This window comes from Ambystoma mexicanum, chromosome 3p (assembly GCF_040938575.1).
Source record: "Ambystoma mexicanum isolate Mex_15411 chromosome 3p, UKY_AmexF1_1, whole genome shotgun sequence".
Classification (NCBI taxonomy): domain Eukaryota; kingdom Metazoa; phylum Chordata; class Amphibia; order Caudata; family Ambystomatidae; genus Ambystoma; species Ambystoma mexicanum.
The window spans coordinates 101,745,780-101,757,903 of record NC_090925.1 but is presented as its reverse complement, the minus strand read 5'-3'; the positions used below and the strand labels follow the sequence as shown (position 1 = coordinate 101,757,903).

General features: G+C 45.4%; 1 non-coding gene across 1 annotated transcript; it reads right to left on the bottom strand.

The window, feature by feature from the left end:
- Nucleotides 1-11,300: 11,300 nt before the first annotated feature.
- On the bottom strand, nucleotides 11,301-11,407 carry LOC138581579 (U6 spliceosomal RNA). Its single transcript, XR_011304641.1, has one exon. It is a non-coding gene; the product is annotated as a U6 spliceosomal RNA (small nuclear RNA).
- Between the last annotated feature and the right edge of the window lie 717 nt (nucleotides 11,408-12,124).

The following is a 12,124-nucleotide window of genomic DNA, read 5'->3' as shown; positions in this document are numbered from 1 at the left end:
GTGTCTTTTTCTAATTCCAGATGTTTCATAGCACAGTGATTAAGATCTAATAAGAACCCATGTGTGTCCCCATTCTCCATGTTTACACCCACGAGTTGTAATAGCCAATTTGAATTTTGGTTGGACTGCCTAAATTTAGCAAATAGAAGGACACTTTGGACTTGCCACTGCGTCATTATGGCCATCTGCCCATCTTCCAAACTCAATGCCTCAACTGTCACAGATTAAGGAATATTAATAACTGTGCGCTAAATCTCCCTTCCAGTCGGTCCAACCACTTCACTTGTGCTAATGGCATCACCACCAACGCATATGATATATCTGGGATAATGGCTGTGAGATACACTTCAAATAATCCTTGCACATTATGGCCACCACTGGGAATCGCATAATGTCTTACCACCAGCCATATTTTCCATATCTTATTCATTAGTAGCTCCTCATAAAAGGATAGCGGAGGGTTTATTCTAATGGGAAAACCCAGGTAAGTGTATTCATTGACATTTTCAAGGGGCTATTTATCTCATTTCCATTTCGGGAGCCTGCTTTTGCCCAATCTCACATCGTTTTTGTTTTTGTTTTTATTAATAATCATATAGTTACAAGCTGCATACTCAACCAATGCATTCAATGAACGCTGGAGCCGTATGGGTGTCTGATCCAAAAAGATGATATTGTCTGTATATGCAAGCCACGGCACTGAGACCCAATTAATTTTCGGTTGGAAATGGTTTGTGTTAATTAGCACTCGGTCAAGGTCAGCAGTATACATATTGTATAAAATCTGGGCTAGGGTGCATCCTTGTTTCAGACCTCTACGAGTACCACAGGATTTAGTGTATAGGACTGCAGTAGGAAGTTGTTATGTTAGTGTGAGCCCACTTAGGGTTATTACATTGCATCCAAAGTCTTTTATTAAGTTTTCAGAATCATCTTGGATCCCCATTAAGATGATCCTGGAGGATGTGGCAACTCCCACCATATTTCCGCTGGAAGTTCAGTTGGTATGGTTGTGGGCTTTCTTCTCAGTTGAGTTTGACGTAAGAGACTCAGAGTGTCTGCCCGACACTCTGGGATTCGGTTGTGTTGGGCGTTGGTTGACCAAGTTGCAATTTGCTGTGCAGTATTATTGCCACAGTGGTGAGTGCAGTGAGAATGTTGTTTTTATGTGGTTGTGGTTCAGTTAGTACCCATATATATAGTTTATTTGTTGTAGAGGTTTAGCGGTACTGCGTGCCAGCCCTTAAAGGGACAGTTAGTGCTCGGGGGTTGCAGCCCTGAGGTCCACCACTGGCAGTGGTGGATGGAAGGTGTCTTGGTTGTCTATTGTGGTTCTGGGAGTAGCATGAGGGCCCAAGGAGGGGAAGGTAGTGCTCCAACGTGCCAGGGTCGAGACCCGCAGGTGGCAATGGAGTGTGGAAGGTTTTGTGTGATGTTTTGGATGGTTTTGGTTGTTGCTATGCTGGTGTGGCACAACTGCCTGTGTGTAAGTTATGTCAGTTTGGACAACATTTTCTCTTGCTTGGTTGAGTGGACATGCATGTGTTTGGTTGCAATGTTGGTGTGTGCTGTGTTGTTCTGCGGTACAGTGTGTCATGTTGTGGTTGAATAGAAGGATGTGTGTTATGAGTGGTTTCTTTTCCAAACAACACTATCAAATCTGGGCTTGCCTTGAACGTTGCCACTGAACAGTGTCTGGACAGAATGCTCGGTTAGAAGGACCACTAGAGGTAGCAAATGTAGCGCACCTAGTTTGATCTGGGTACAGGACATGTTACGCACTTAGTTGGACCACCTGATCTAATTATCAAGGAGCTTGCCCAGGAAGTCAAAACACTCGATTCATAGTTTCACAGGAGGTGGAGAGGAAGTGCACCAGTTTAACTCGGGGTATAGGACACGGAGTGCACGTAGATGGCACTCAAAGAATCCGACCAGCCAGGTCCTTCCCAATGGTAGCATGCTACTCCCACTTGAAGATTGGCTTGAACAAATCACCTTGGGAGACTTAGGGTACAGAAAAACATGACAAAGCAACACCGAAGATAAACTGATTTTAAGGTATTCATAAATGTACCACGTCGGTGGACACATGCTGCAGGCACAGCTCCCCATCCAGCACTCTAGAATGCAGCTATGGCTATTTCAAATTTGGTCTACCTGCTCACATAACCGATTGCACTGAAACCCCTGACATGCTTCAACACTTCTGCAATTAGTATACAGTGATTACCTACCACAAATTTGGTCTAGCTGGGCAAACATCGAGTCTCTTGCACTAGCACTCTGTCTTGACCACCGACAACACCCGCCCACATACCTGACCTCTTGGGGTGCTTACTGGAGCTTAGCCAGCCCTCCTAAGTTCTTATCCCAGAAGAATGCACACACACACATCTTAAAGTCTGCTCTTAGAACATTTTTGCATACCCGGACTTCGGTCCCTAAGGTCGTTCCAACCACAAAGTGCATTGAGGCCATACAAATTGAAAATTGAGCTATATATGAATGTGTGCTGAGTCCATCAGACACCTGGGGTGTTCACCCTACATCAATTTTCAGCTTGTGAATTATTTCAATATGGAATTACCTCTATTAATAACTGTGATCCCTTATATGGGCCGTATTCGGTATTTTCAGCATGTTGTATGTGTTGTACAAGAGTACAAAGAATATTAGCTGTCTAACCCTCATAATTGAGATTACACAATGATATAAAAATATCATCGTAACACACAATGTGCAACAGTTGAATGGCATCTATATTGAGTCTAATTTTGCCTTGAAAAAGATTGATGGGTTGAAACATGTGTTGGGTAGGCTTAAAGTTGAGGACCAAGTTTGTAGATATAATGCCTGAGAGCCGTTTCTCAGCATATTTAACCTAACATTGAAAAGTATTTATTTTTCGTAAATGGGTTATGTTTATCCTATGTTATACCTAGTGCTGTGATCTAAGGTTTTGATTCCCTTTCACACAGCACGGTTGGATTTACATTTACATTTCTCATAATGCAATGTCACAGTACCTTGACGAAATGATGGATGTACTGCTCCTAAGGTGGATTGTTTACTACCAACACTATTAAGCTTGGATTTTGCTTTGCCTTTATGTAAAGTGCTGTTACCAAACATTTCATCAAGGTTATGTTTGACCATGTTCACGAACTCCTTCCGTAATATTACAGAAGATTGACTAAAAGGATTATTTGTTTTTTTTGAAAGTGGTGAGTATACAATAAAAATACTCTTGAACATATGAGTTTGGACATCTCTGAACAGTTTAAGAATACATACCCTCATACATAAATATGATGAATGGTGATTAACTATGAGCATGTAGTACATACACATGTCTGTGCACATGCATTCTAGTGGAAAAAGGCATAGCCACTATTTACTGTTCTTACGCTGCAGCAAGTATACAAAATATTATTTTACCTTTGACACCAACTGAGATTATTGCCACTCATTATATTAATATTTCATTACGGTGCCTGGCCTTCATATTCATTCCCTTGTCACTTCTTCTCTGGACATTTCCTCTATCATTGACCTGCTCTTTAATTTCCTCATCCATCCTTCTCCTCTGGAAATTCTCACTTTCCTTTTCTTTATTTTCTTCATCCTTCATGCAAAATATCCATTATGTCACCTTGTGACCATACTTCTCCCCTTCTAAAACGAGCGCACTTCTTCTTATGCAGAAAACGTCTATGGTCCTAAGAACGTCTCCACTTGACATTTAGCATTTAATCTTGGATAACGTACCATCACCAGATCACCTACACTCCATTTTATCCCCTCTAACTTATGATCATGATCAAACCCCTCCTTTATCGCTCTTGGGCAGACTTCACCAATTGCAATACTTCTTTTCTATCCACACTGTCTGCACTCGCCATACCAACCCACACAGGACATAGACTGGTGCCCGATGTCCTTCTCTTCAAGGAAACAGATGGTGATACACCTGTCACAGAATGTGATATAGTACAGTAGCCCCACAAAATGTCCCTAACCACCTCCTTCCAGTTTATACCTGCTCTCAATGCCAGTTAAATCCCACCTTTAATAACTATGTTTAGCTTTTCTTCCAAGAATGTAATCTTCTCTTCCATGGTAGCCTCTCCCACATCCTTCCATTCCACCCACTTAGGGAGTTAGTCTACCATAGCGATTATACATCTGGTATCCCACCCAACACCTTGTATAGGTCCCATTAGATCTACTGCCACCTTGACCCATGGTTGTCCCTAGTGCATAGCTTTTGTCAGCATTCATGCACTCCCTACACACTCTAACCTTCCATCCATTCCAGGTGACTCAAATACCTGATACAGTTTCTTCTTCTGATTATATGCCCAAGATGCTCCTCATGAGACAAATCCATAACAGATTCTCTCAACCATGACGGAGGTACTACTTTTTCTCCCCTCCTAAATTTGCCTTCAATGATGCACAATTCATCTTTTACTTCAAATCACAAATCCATGTCCTTACCTAACATGTTTTAGTCAGCCACCCACTGTTCATTGGTTCATGCACTTTAATCATCTGCTACTACTGCTCTCAACCATAACCTCTTCTGAATTTGATGGCAATTCCGTGCTTGGACTACTTTATCAACCTACACTTTTTCTTCCTGTGTGTTCCCTGGGAGTCATTTCTTTTCCTGGTAATCATGTCACCATAAAATGATAACCCAGGCAGCCCCAGTACCCACATGGAAATGTGTGGTGAAGCATTTTTTCCACCTATTGAATAACAACCATTGTACTAGTGGTTTATGGTCTGATCTGACTGTGAATTAATTGCCCCACAAGTAAAATGTGAAATGTGTAATCACCCATGGCACTGCCAGCGCTTTGCTCTATCACAGAATAATTGATTCTGAATCTTTAAGTGGTCTCTAGGAGAATGGCACTGTGTGTTGTCCTGCTGGCCCCAATTATGCTAATGTAGCTCCTAGTCCAAGTCACTGGCATCTACAGTTACCATTGTTCCTTGTCCTGATTCGAAACAACCTAATGTGGACTTATTAGTGATTTTCATCTTGATGTTCTGGAATGCTTATTACATTTTCCTGACCATAAGAAGTGAGTCCCTTCTTCAACAGTGCTCTTAGTGGAATAGATTTGGTTGTATTATTTTACAAATGAGTGAAAATATGAGCATTGTGTGTCTCCTGTGCACATTTGAATCCTGGTGTGTTTTTTTAACATCTCTGGATTCATCAGCTGTACTAAAGTGTTCCCAGTGCATCTCTGTTTCTTTCTTCCTGTGGCTGCTAGCCACCTGGTGAGTTTGTGCTCATGCTGCGCTCTGCAGCTGCTACTCCTTCTTCCCCCTATCCCCCATCACCCCTATGGCACTCAAGATCTCCCCTATCTTTTCTAACTGATATACTGTCACCTATCCTCCCTCTCTCACGAAGTCTGGAAGATAAAAACTTAAAAAAGACATCCTGACCACGAACCTTGGCCTACCTATCATAGACATCTATGTCAGCACAACCTCCAGACAGAGCTTCACTTATTTCCTCTTTTCTGTCCCCTCTCCAGATATTTGAACTCCTCCTCGCATTTCTACTCTCTCTCCTCTCACATCTTATTCCATTAATGGTGGTACTCTTCACATCATCCAGGTGTACCATTAATGTCTATCACACTGGTGCTGTCTTGGTTCAGGGTCCTCAATCCAACCTCCTCCTCCTTGACCGGTGCATGCCCTCCCTCTTCCACTTCCTTCTCACACATGCTACTCCTTCTTCCACTCTCTCTTCCCCTCCTTTAACTGGTGTATTGCCCCCCTGTGCTCCTCCTCGGAAAACCTTCAACGGTGGTGACCTCTTGCATCTAGCCACTCAAAATGCTCATTCTGCCATCAAACACTCTGCCGAAATCTGCCTCCTCTTTGTAGAACTTCACCTCGATATCCTTGCTCTTACTGAGACATGGTTCAATGCCAGCTCCGTCACTCCTTTTGACTCCCTTCTCCCTAATGACTATAAGATAATCTCCAAGCCACTGCCTAACCATGCTGGTGGTGGGGTTGCTCTGATCTTCCCTGAGTGTTTCCCTTCTTCCCTCATACACACCCAGCCTTACTCTTCCTTAGAGAGCTTGATTTGCAAGCTGGTCATCTCTCCCACCTCCACTCTAACCATTGCCACTATCTACAGGCCACCTGGCTCTATTACCCTGTTCCTCTCTGGATGGGCTGACTTCCCCTCCTCTCCCCTCACAACCATCTCTAAACCTCTTCTCCTGGGTGACTTCAACATCCACCGTGGTTCCTCAATCATGGCATCCACTCTCTTCCGTGCCCTCTGCACCTTGCTCTCCCGCTCCATTCTCTCTTCGGGTCCTACACACTCGGCTGGACACACTCTTGATGCCTTAATCCACAATGATCACCCCATTCTCCTGGTCAGACCATTCGCTCCTCTCCTCTCACCTCTCACCTGGTTCCTCTCTGCCTCCTGACTGCACCTTCCCCTGCTCTGCCAACCTCATTCACGAACATCCTTCAGATGAAATGAGTATCAGCTGCAGCCTTCGCAGGTACCTTAATCCCTCTCTCTCCCCACTGCAGACTCTGCTCTCAGCAACCTCCATGTTGCCATCACTAATAATCTTGACATTATTGCCCTAGTCTCTAGGATCTGCATGAAACATGCCTCAAGCGTAACACCTTGTATGAAACCGAACTTGCAGCCCTGAAATGCAAGTGCAGATCTGTGTTACCCGGGTGCTCCAAAGGCAATATTGACTCTCCCTTTGTACCAAGAAAAGGGCCCACATGATAGCTCGAGTCTCTGGTGAATCCAGCAACACATCTGAACTCTTTAAAATCTGCAAGGAACTAGCCAACCCTTTAGCAGTCTTCTCACCTCGTCCCTCCCAGGCCCTCTGCAACGCACTGGCCACACACTTCATGGCAAAAACTCAGGACATCCTGAGCCCCCTTGCATTCCTCTCCATCTCCCCTTCAGCCACCACCCTTCTCCCTATGGCCTCCCATCCCCCCTCTGCCTTTCTCTCCGCCTTCTCTCCTATTACAAAAAGCAGGCGTTAAATCCCCCAACCCGCAAAGGGACCTCTTAGTAAGGCGGTAAGGATTTACCGGTACCGGTATTTTACCGGTACTGGTAAATCCTTACCGCCATCCGTGTAATGAGGCCCATAGTGTCCTCTCCTTTCGTATTTTACCCAGACTGCCATCCTTGTGGGACAATATTGGCTACTGGAAAACTGTCTCTGACTTCCACCACCTGCACCTTCGGTTAGACCCGGTACCACATTTGGGACATTGTCCAGGTTGGCTCTCCTGCATGGCCACAGCACCACCAGCGCTCAGTTGGACCCTCCCTCTTCCCTTCTGTTCCTCCCCAGCCCACTTCTCCTACCCATACATGCCTTGCCACACTGCACAGAGATCTTCTCCCAATTCCAGCACAAACTCCTTCTATTTCGCCTTCAGACCACTTCTTATCCCCACACATGCCCACCCCCTCCCTGATTGGCCCAGCATCCAGGGAGTACTGCAGCCTTGCCACGCTGCATGGAGATCTTCTCCCCTTTGAAGTGAAACTGAGCAGAGTGTGGACCTCTGGCCACTCCAATAAGACATGCAACAACATTTGAGCCATTTTCCAGCCCAGCTCTCCTGCACGGCCACAGTGCCATCAGCACTCTGTTGGGCCTTACCTCTCCCCTTCTCCTTTTGTTCCTCTCTAGGCAACTTCACCTCCCAACACATTCCCAAACACTCACTGATTGGTGCAGCATCCAAGAAGTACTTGAACCTTGCCATGCTACATATGAGAACTTCCTCTCTTTACAAAGTGAACTGAGTAGCGATCAGACCTTCAACTCCTCCGGTAAAACCTGTGGCTGCATTTGGGACATTTTCCAGCCTGCTCTCCTGCACAACCACAGCACCATCAACCCTCCAAAGCGGCTTCCCTCTCCCATTCTCCTTCTGCTCCTCCCCCAGCCCACTTCTCCTCCCCCACATGCCCACACCCTCCCTGATTGGCCCAGCATCCAGGAAGTACTCTTAGCCGGGAGTCCCAGTGCAGCCTTGCCCAGGCAGCCGGCCAAGGGCTCAGGCAAATGACCCTCCTTTGGCTCCTCAACCACCTGTTTGCCTGTTCACCCTGGGCACCTTAGTCAAGCCATTACACCAATACCTGCCTGAACCAACCATCACGTAAGAGATGGCAATTTGGGCACACCGTCAAGGCTGTGTTTCTGAAATCTTGTCACTACCTTGAATCTAGGTGCACCCTGAATATTGCCACTGTTTGATTTGTACTGCCCCCCCCCTGAATATAGCTGCAGTCTGAGCATATCCACCCTTTCAATTCAAGCTGTGCTCTAAATGCTGTCACTGTGTTGAATGTAGCAGAATTCTGACTATAGCCACTGTTTTAAATCTATCTGTGCTTGAAGACTGCCATTGGTGAATCTAGCTGCATTTTGAGGGTAGCCACTGTTTTAAATCTATCTGCGCTCTGAATATTGCCACTGTATAAAATCTAACTGCATTTAGAGTGTAGCCACTGTTTTAACTCTAGCAGTGCTTTGAATATTGGCACTGTGTTGAATGTAGCTGCATTCAGAGTATAGTGTGATGATTCCAATGGAGTCATCACAGATCTCCCAGTGGTGCCCTTCTCCCATGTGGCCAGGGGACGGCAGCCACTACCTGATCCTGACCTTGGGGGTGGCTATATGAGGGAGGATCACATAGGAGGATGTTAGAATGGATTTCTAAACTTTGCTCTGGTGAACGGATGTTTAGGAGGCCACCCTTGTTAGTGAAACAGGGAACACTTCTGGGAAGATAGCCAGATAAATTTACAGTAGCTTGGAGAGCAGTCAAGGCTAAGTCACATGATGAGTGGGGGTGATATGAGGTCTTTGATGAGCACACACAGTTAGAAACCAAGAATTACCCTTAGACAGTAGTATTTCAAAAATACACAACTTATTAGGCCCACGGACAAAGACAAGTGAATAATGAAAAGCACAGTAAAATCACCATTCAAACATCATACTATGTAAAATACATACAATCACTTTTGATCAATGTGGTAAAGTGTGGAAATCCTGCCAAAACCTTCAGGAGAAAGGGTAGGCAAACAATCACATTGGCAAACTTCAGAAATGGATAAGCCTATCTTTAAAAGTCCAGCACTATGATCATTGGAGCCTTGTGCTCAATGTTAGATGTGCACGTAAAAGCACTCGGTCATGCGTAAAGATGCAAAGTACAACATTCAAGGAACTGGTAAAGTTAGAGAGAGGATTCTGAAGTGTAGAATACAGGTTCTGAGAGTCGGGGGAGGATCTGCTGTGGAGAACCAAGCTATTCTAATCATTCGGAAGGCTTTAGGAAATGGAGGCCCCCCCAAGCCAAGGAGAGGACAACAAGGGGTCAGTTGTGTGTAAAAATGCAATGGATGAACTAGGGGCTGCTGGTAAGTGGTTTAACTACTCACCAGCCTTAGCTCACTCCGGGACCAAACTTGGCAGGTATGGAGAGGGTTGCCTGGAGTACGAGTTCCCACCCTTGGTTCAACTTCAAAGTGCACAGGTGCTGCAGGTGCAGATCTGGTTCCGGTGTACAGTAGGAGCTGTATCCCTCATCTCCAATGCAGGACAAAGAAAGCACCAATGCAGCTCGTCTCAGGAATCTTGAAGAAAGGCAGGAAAGTCACCAGCAACGACCGTCACTGTAGCACAGTGATGCAGGCGCACCCAACTCTCGTGGTCTGATGCATGCCTTTCTCTCGTGGTCCAAAGCAACTGGGATAGTGACATTTGTCAAGAAGGTGCTTTGCTTTGTGGTGCAAGCTAGGATACCTCCAAAGCTTGAGGCAAAGATCAATAGGACAATGCTCCTGCATGGGTGCCAAGGTTTGAGATGGACAGTCCACTGGATGGCCCAGGGACACTTCAGAGAAAGCTCTTTTGCATGGAAACCAGGAGGCATCGAGACTGATTGGTCCTACTACGCAAAGGGGTTGACGCACCCTTACAGGTTTTAGGAGATTGAGCGCAAATTAGGGCATTACTGAATGTCAGAAGTCTCACGGTGCCAACCGTCTTCTGTGAGGTTCTGGATAGTCCTTAGGTCTGCTCGGCTCTTCTGGATACTTGGTCCTTGTACAGGTCAATTCAGACCTGTTCCTGATCTGCGGATATGCAGTTTGGACCCCTCCTCATATTCACAAGTCCAGTGAGTTTGTGCACACAGCTGGCCAATGAGGCGATCTACCCCACTCATGCACACAAGCAGTGGTCCAATCAGGGACCACTGTGGCTCTCATGCTGTCATGCACATAAAACATCCTGGCACCAGTAGTGTGGATTGGGACGAGACAGTCCCAGCCCACTTCCTGGGTACCTACACACGTGACCTGCAGTACACCGCAAAAGACACAGCTTTCGCGGACAACTGCATGACCAAATAAGGTGTCCCTGGGTCACAAAGAACAGGGAGAAGGCAAGCGGACAAAATGGCCAAGGAGAAGACAAAAGAGCTTGTAGCATGACCATGATGGACACTAGCCACAGTCATGAGCCAAATGCGATAAGCGTGTTATGGCTCAATAAAAAGATATAAAAGTACATGAAAAAGTTTCTGCTGCCACCAGTCTACTCCTAGGCACATTTTCCAGTTACCACAAAATCCTCAGTGGATGACTAGGGCCTGAAAATGCAAGGACCCTGTTGCACGGTACAGTAATGAAATACAGTTGCCATAAATTGTAACAAAGTTGAAAGACAAAGAGAAACAAAGTCTGAAGGATGTGTCAGTTTCCCCATTCCGATGAGTGAAATCCCAGTGGAGTGCATCTGAAGGCTGTGCTACACTGGCAAAAGTCAGGACAGGTGGATGTAACTAAATCAAAAGGTATGTGTCTCCACAATTGTAGAGGTAAAATAGCAGTTAAAAAGGGACAGTGAGCTAAAGACTTATGACCTTAACACATAAAGCTCCAATACAACACATTTGGCTTCTGAAGTACCTCTATGCAAATTCCCTAAGAAGAACTATTTAACGCCATATGTACAATGACAGGCATGGACTCCAACTCCCAGAATCACTCAAGTACTGAGACGAAGAGGATGAAGGTGTTTGTACAAGGTAACAAAGGTTTGAAGCTCAATATGCAGTCTAGTTGTTTTCCCTAATCACTTGTGCGTGGGACTTTTAAAGATGGCAACCAATCTACTGAGTGTGGCAGTGCACAAGAAGACGTTGGTGCCTTTTCTTTCTTTCTTTTAAATATGAAACGCTTCACGAATGTGCGTCTCATCCTTGCGCACGGGCCATGCTAATCTTCTCTGTATCCTTCCAATTTTAGTATATGTGCTGCCGAAGCAAGCACAAGACGTTGGTTCCTATGCACAGGCTCACAAATGCAAAAGATATGTACCGGTGTGGCGGAGCAGAGGAGGCTACCGAGATAGAGGAGAAATGAAGTGCAGGAAGTTCATTGTAGATGCTGTGTACCGCAAGAGAGTTCCTGGGTGGTGCTCAGTAGCTTGAAGAGGCAGCATTCTCCATGCTGGGACCTGAAGGCAAGCAGGCATGTGATCGAGGAACCGCAAAGGAAGCCGGAAGGATGTCTTCACACTCCAGGGTGGAAAGCAGGTGAAAAAGCCACGCAGCAGAAGAACAAACTGAACCGGAAATGCTGGAGAGAACCAGTGAGTTGTGCCAAAGACAATGGGGCCCTAAGGTGTTCTGTGAAACGCGCCGATGAATGTGACACCATTGTTAAAACTACAAAAAGATTGTTTGAATGCAGAAAAGGCAAAGTACAGACCCCACTGAGCTACAAATGTGTGGGATGCAAGTGTAGTGCAAAGCTTCAACAAACATTACCACTTACATATATACCAAGCCAAGATCAGTATATGCAGTCTTGGTGAAAGAGTAACTGTGAAACACATGAGAAGTGCTTGCAAAGGAAAGGTACAAGGCAAGTGAAACACATGAGAAGTCCTGTCAAGAGAAGGAAACCAGGCAATTGAAACATATGAGAAGTCCTGGCAAGGGAGAGAAACCAGGCTATTGAATCACATAAGAAATCTTGGCAGGA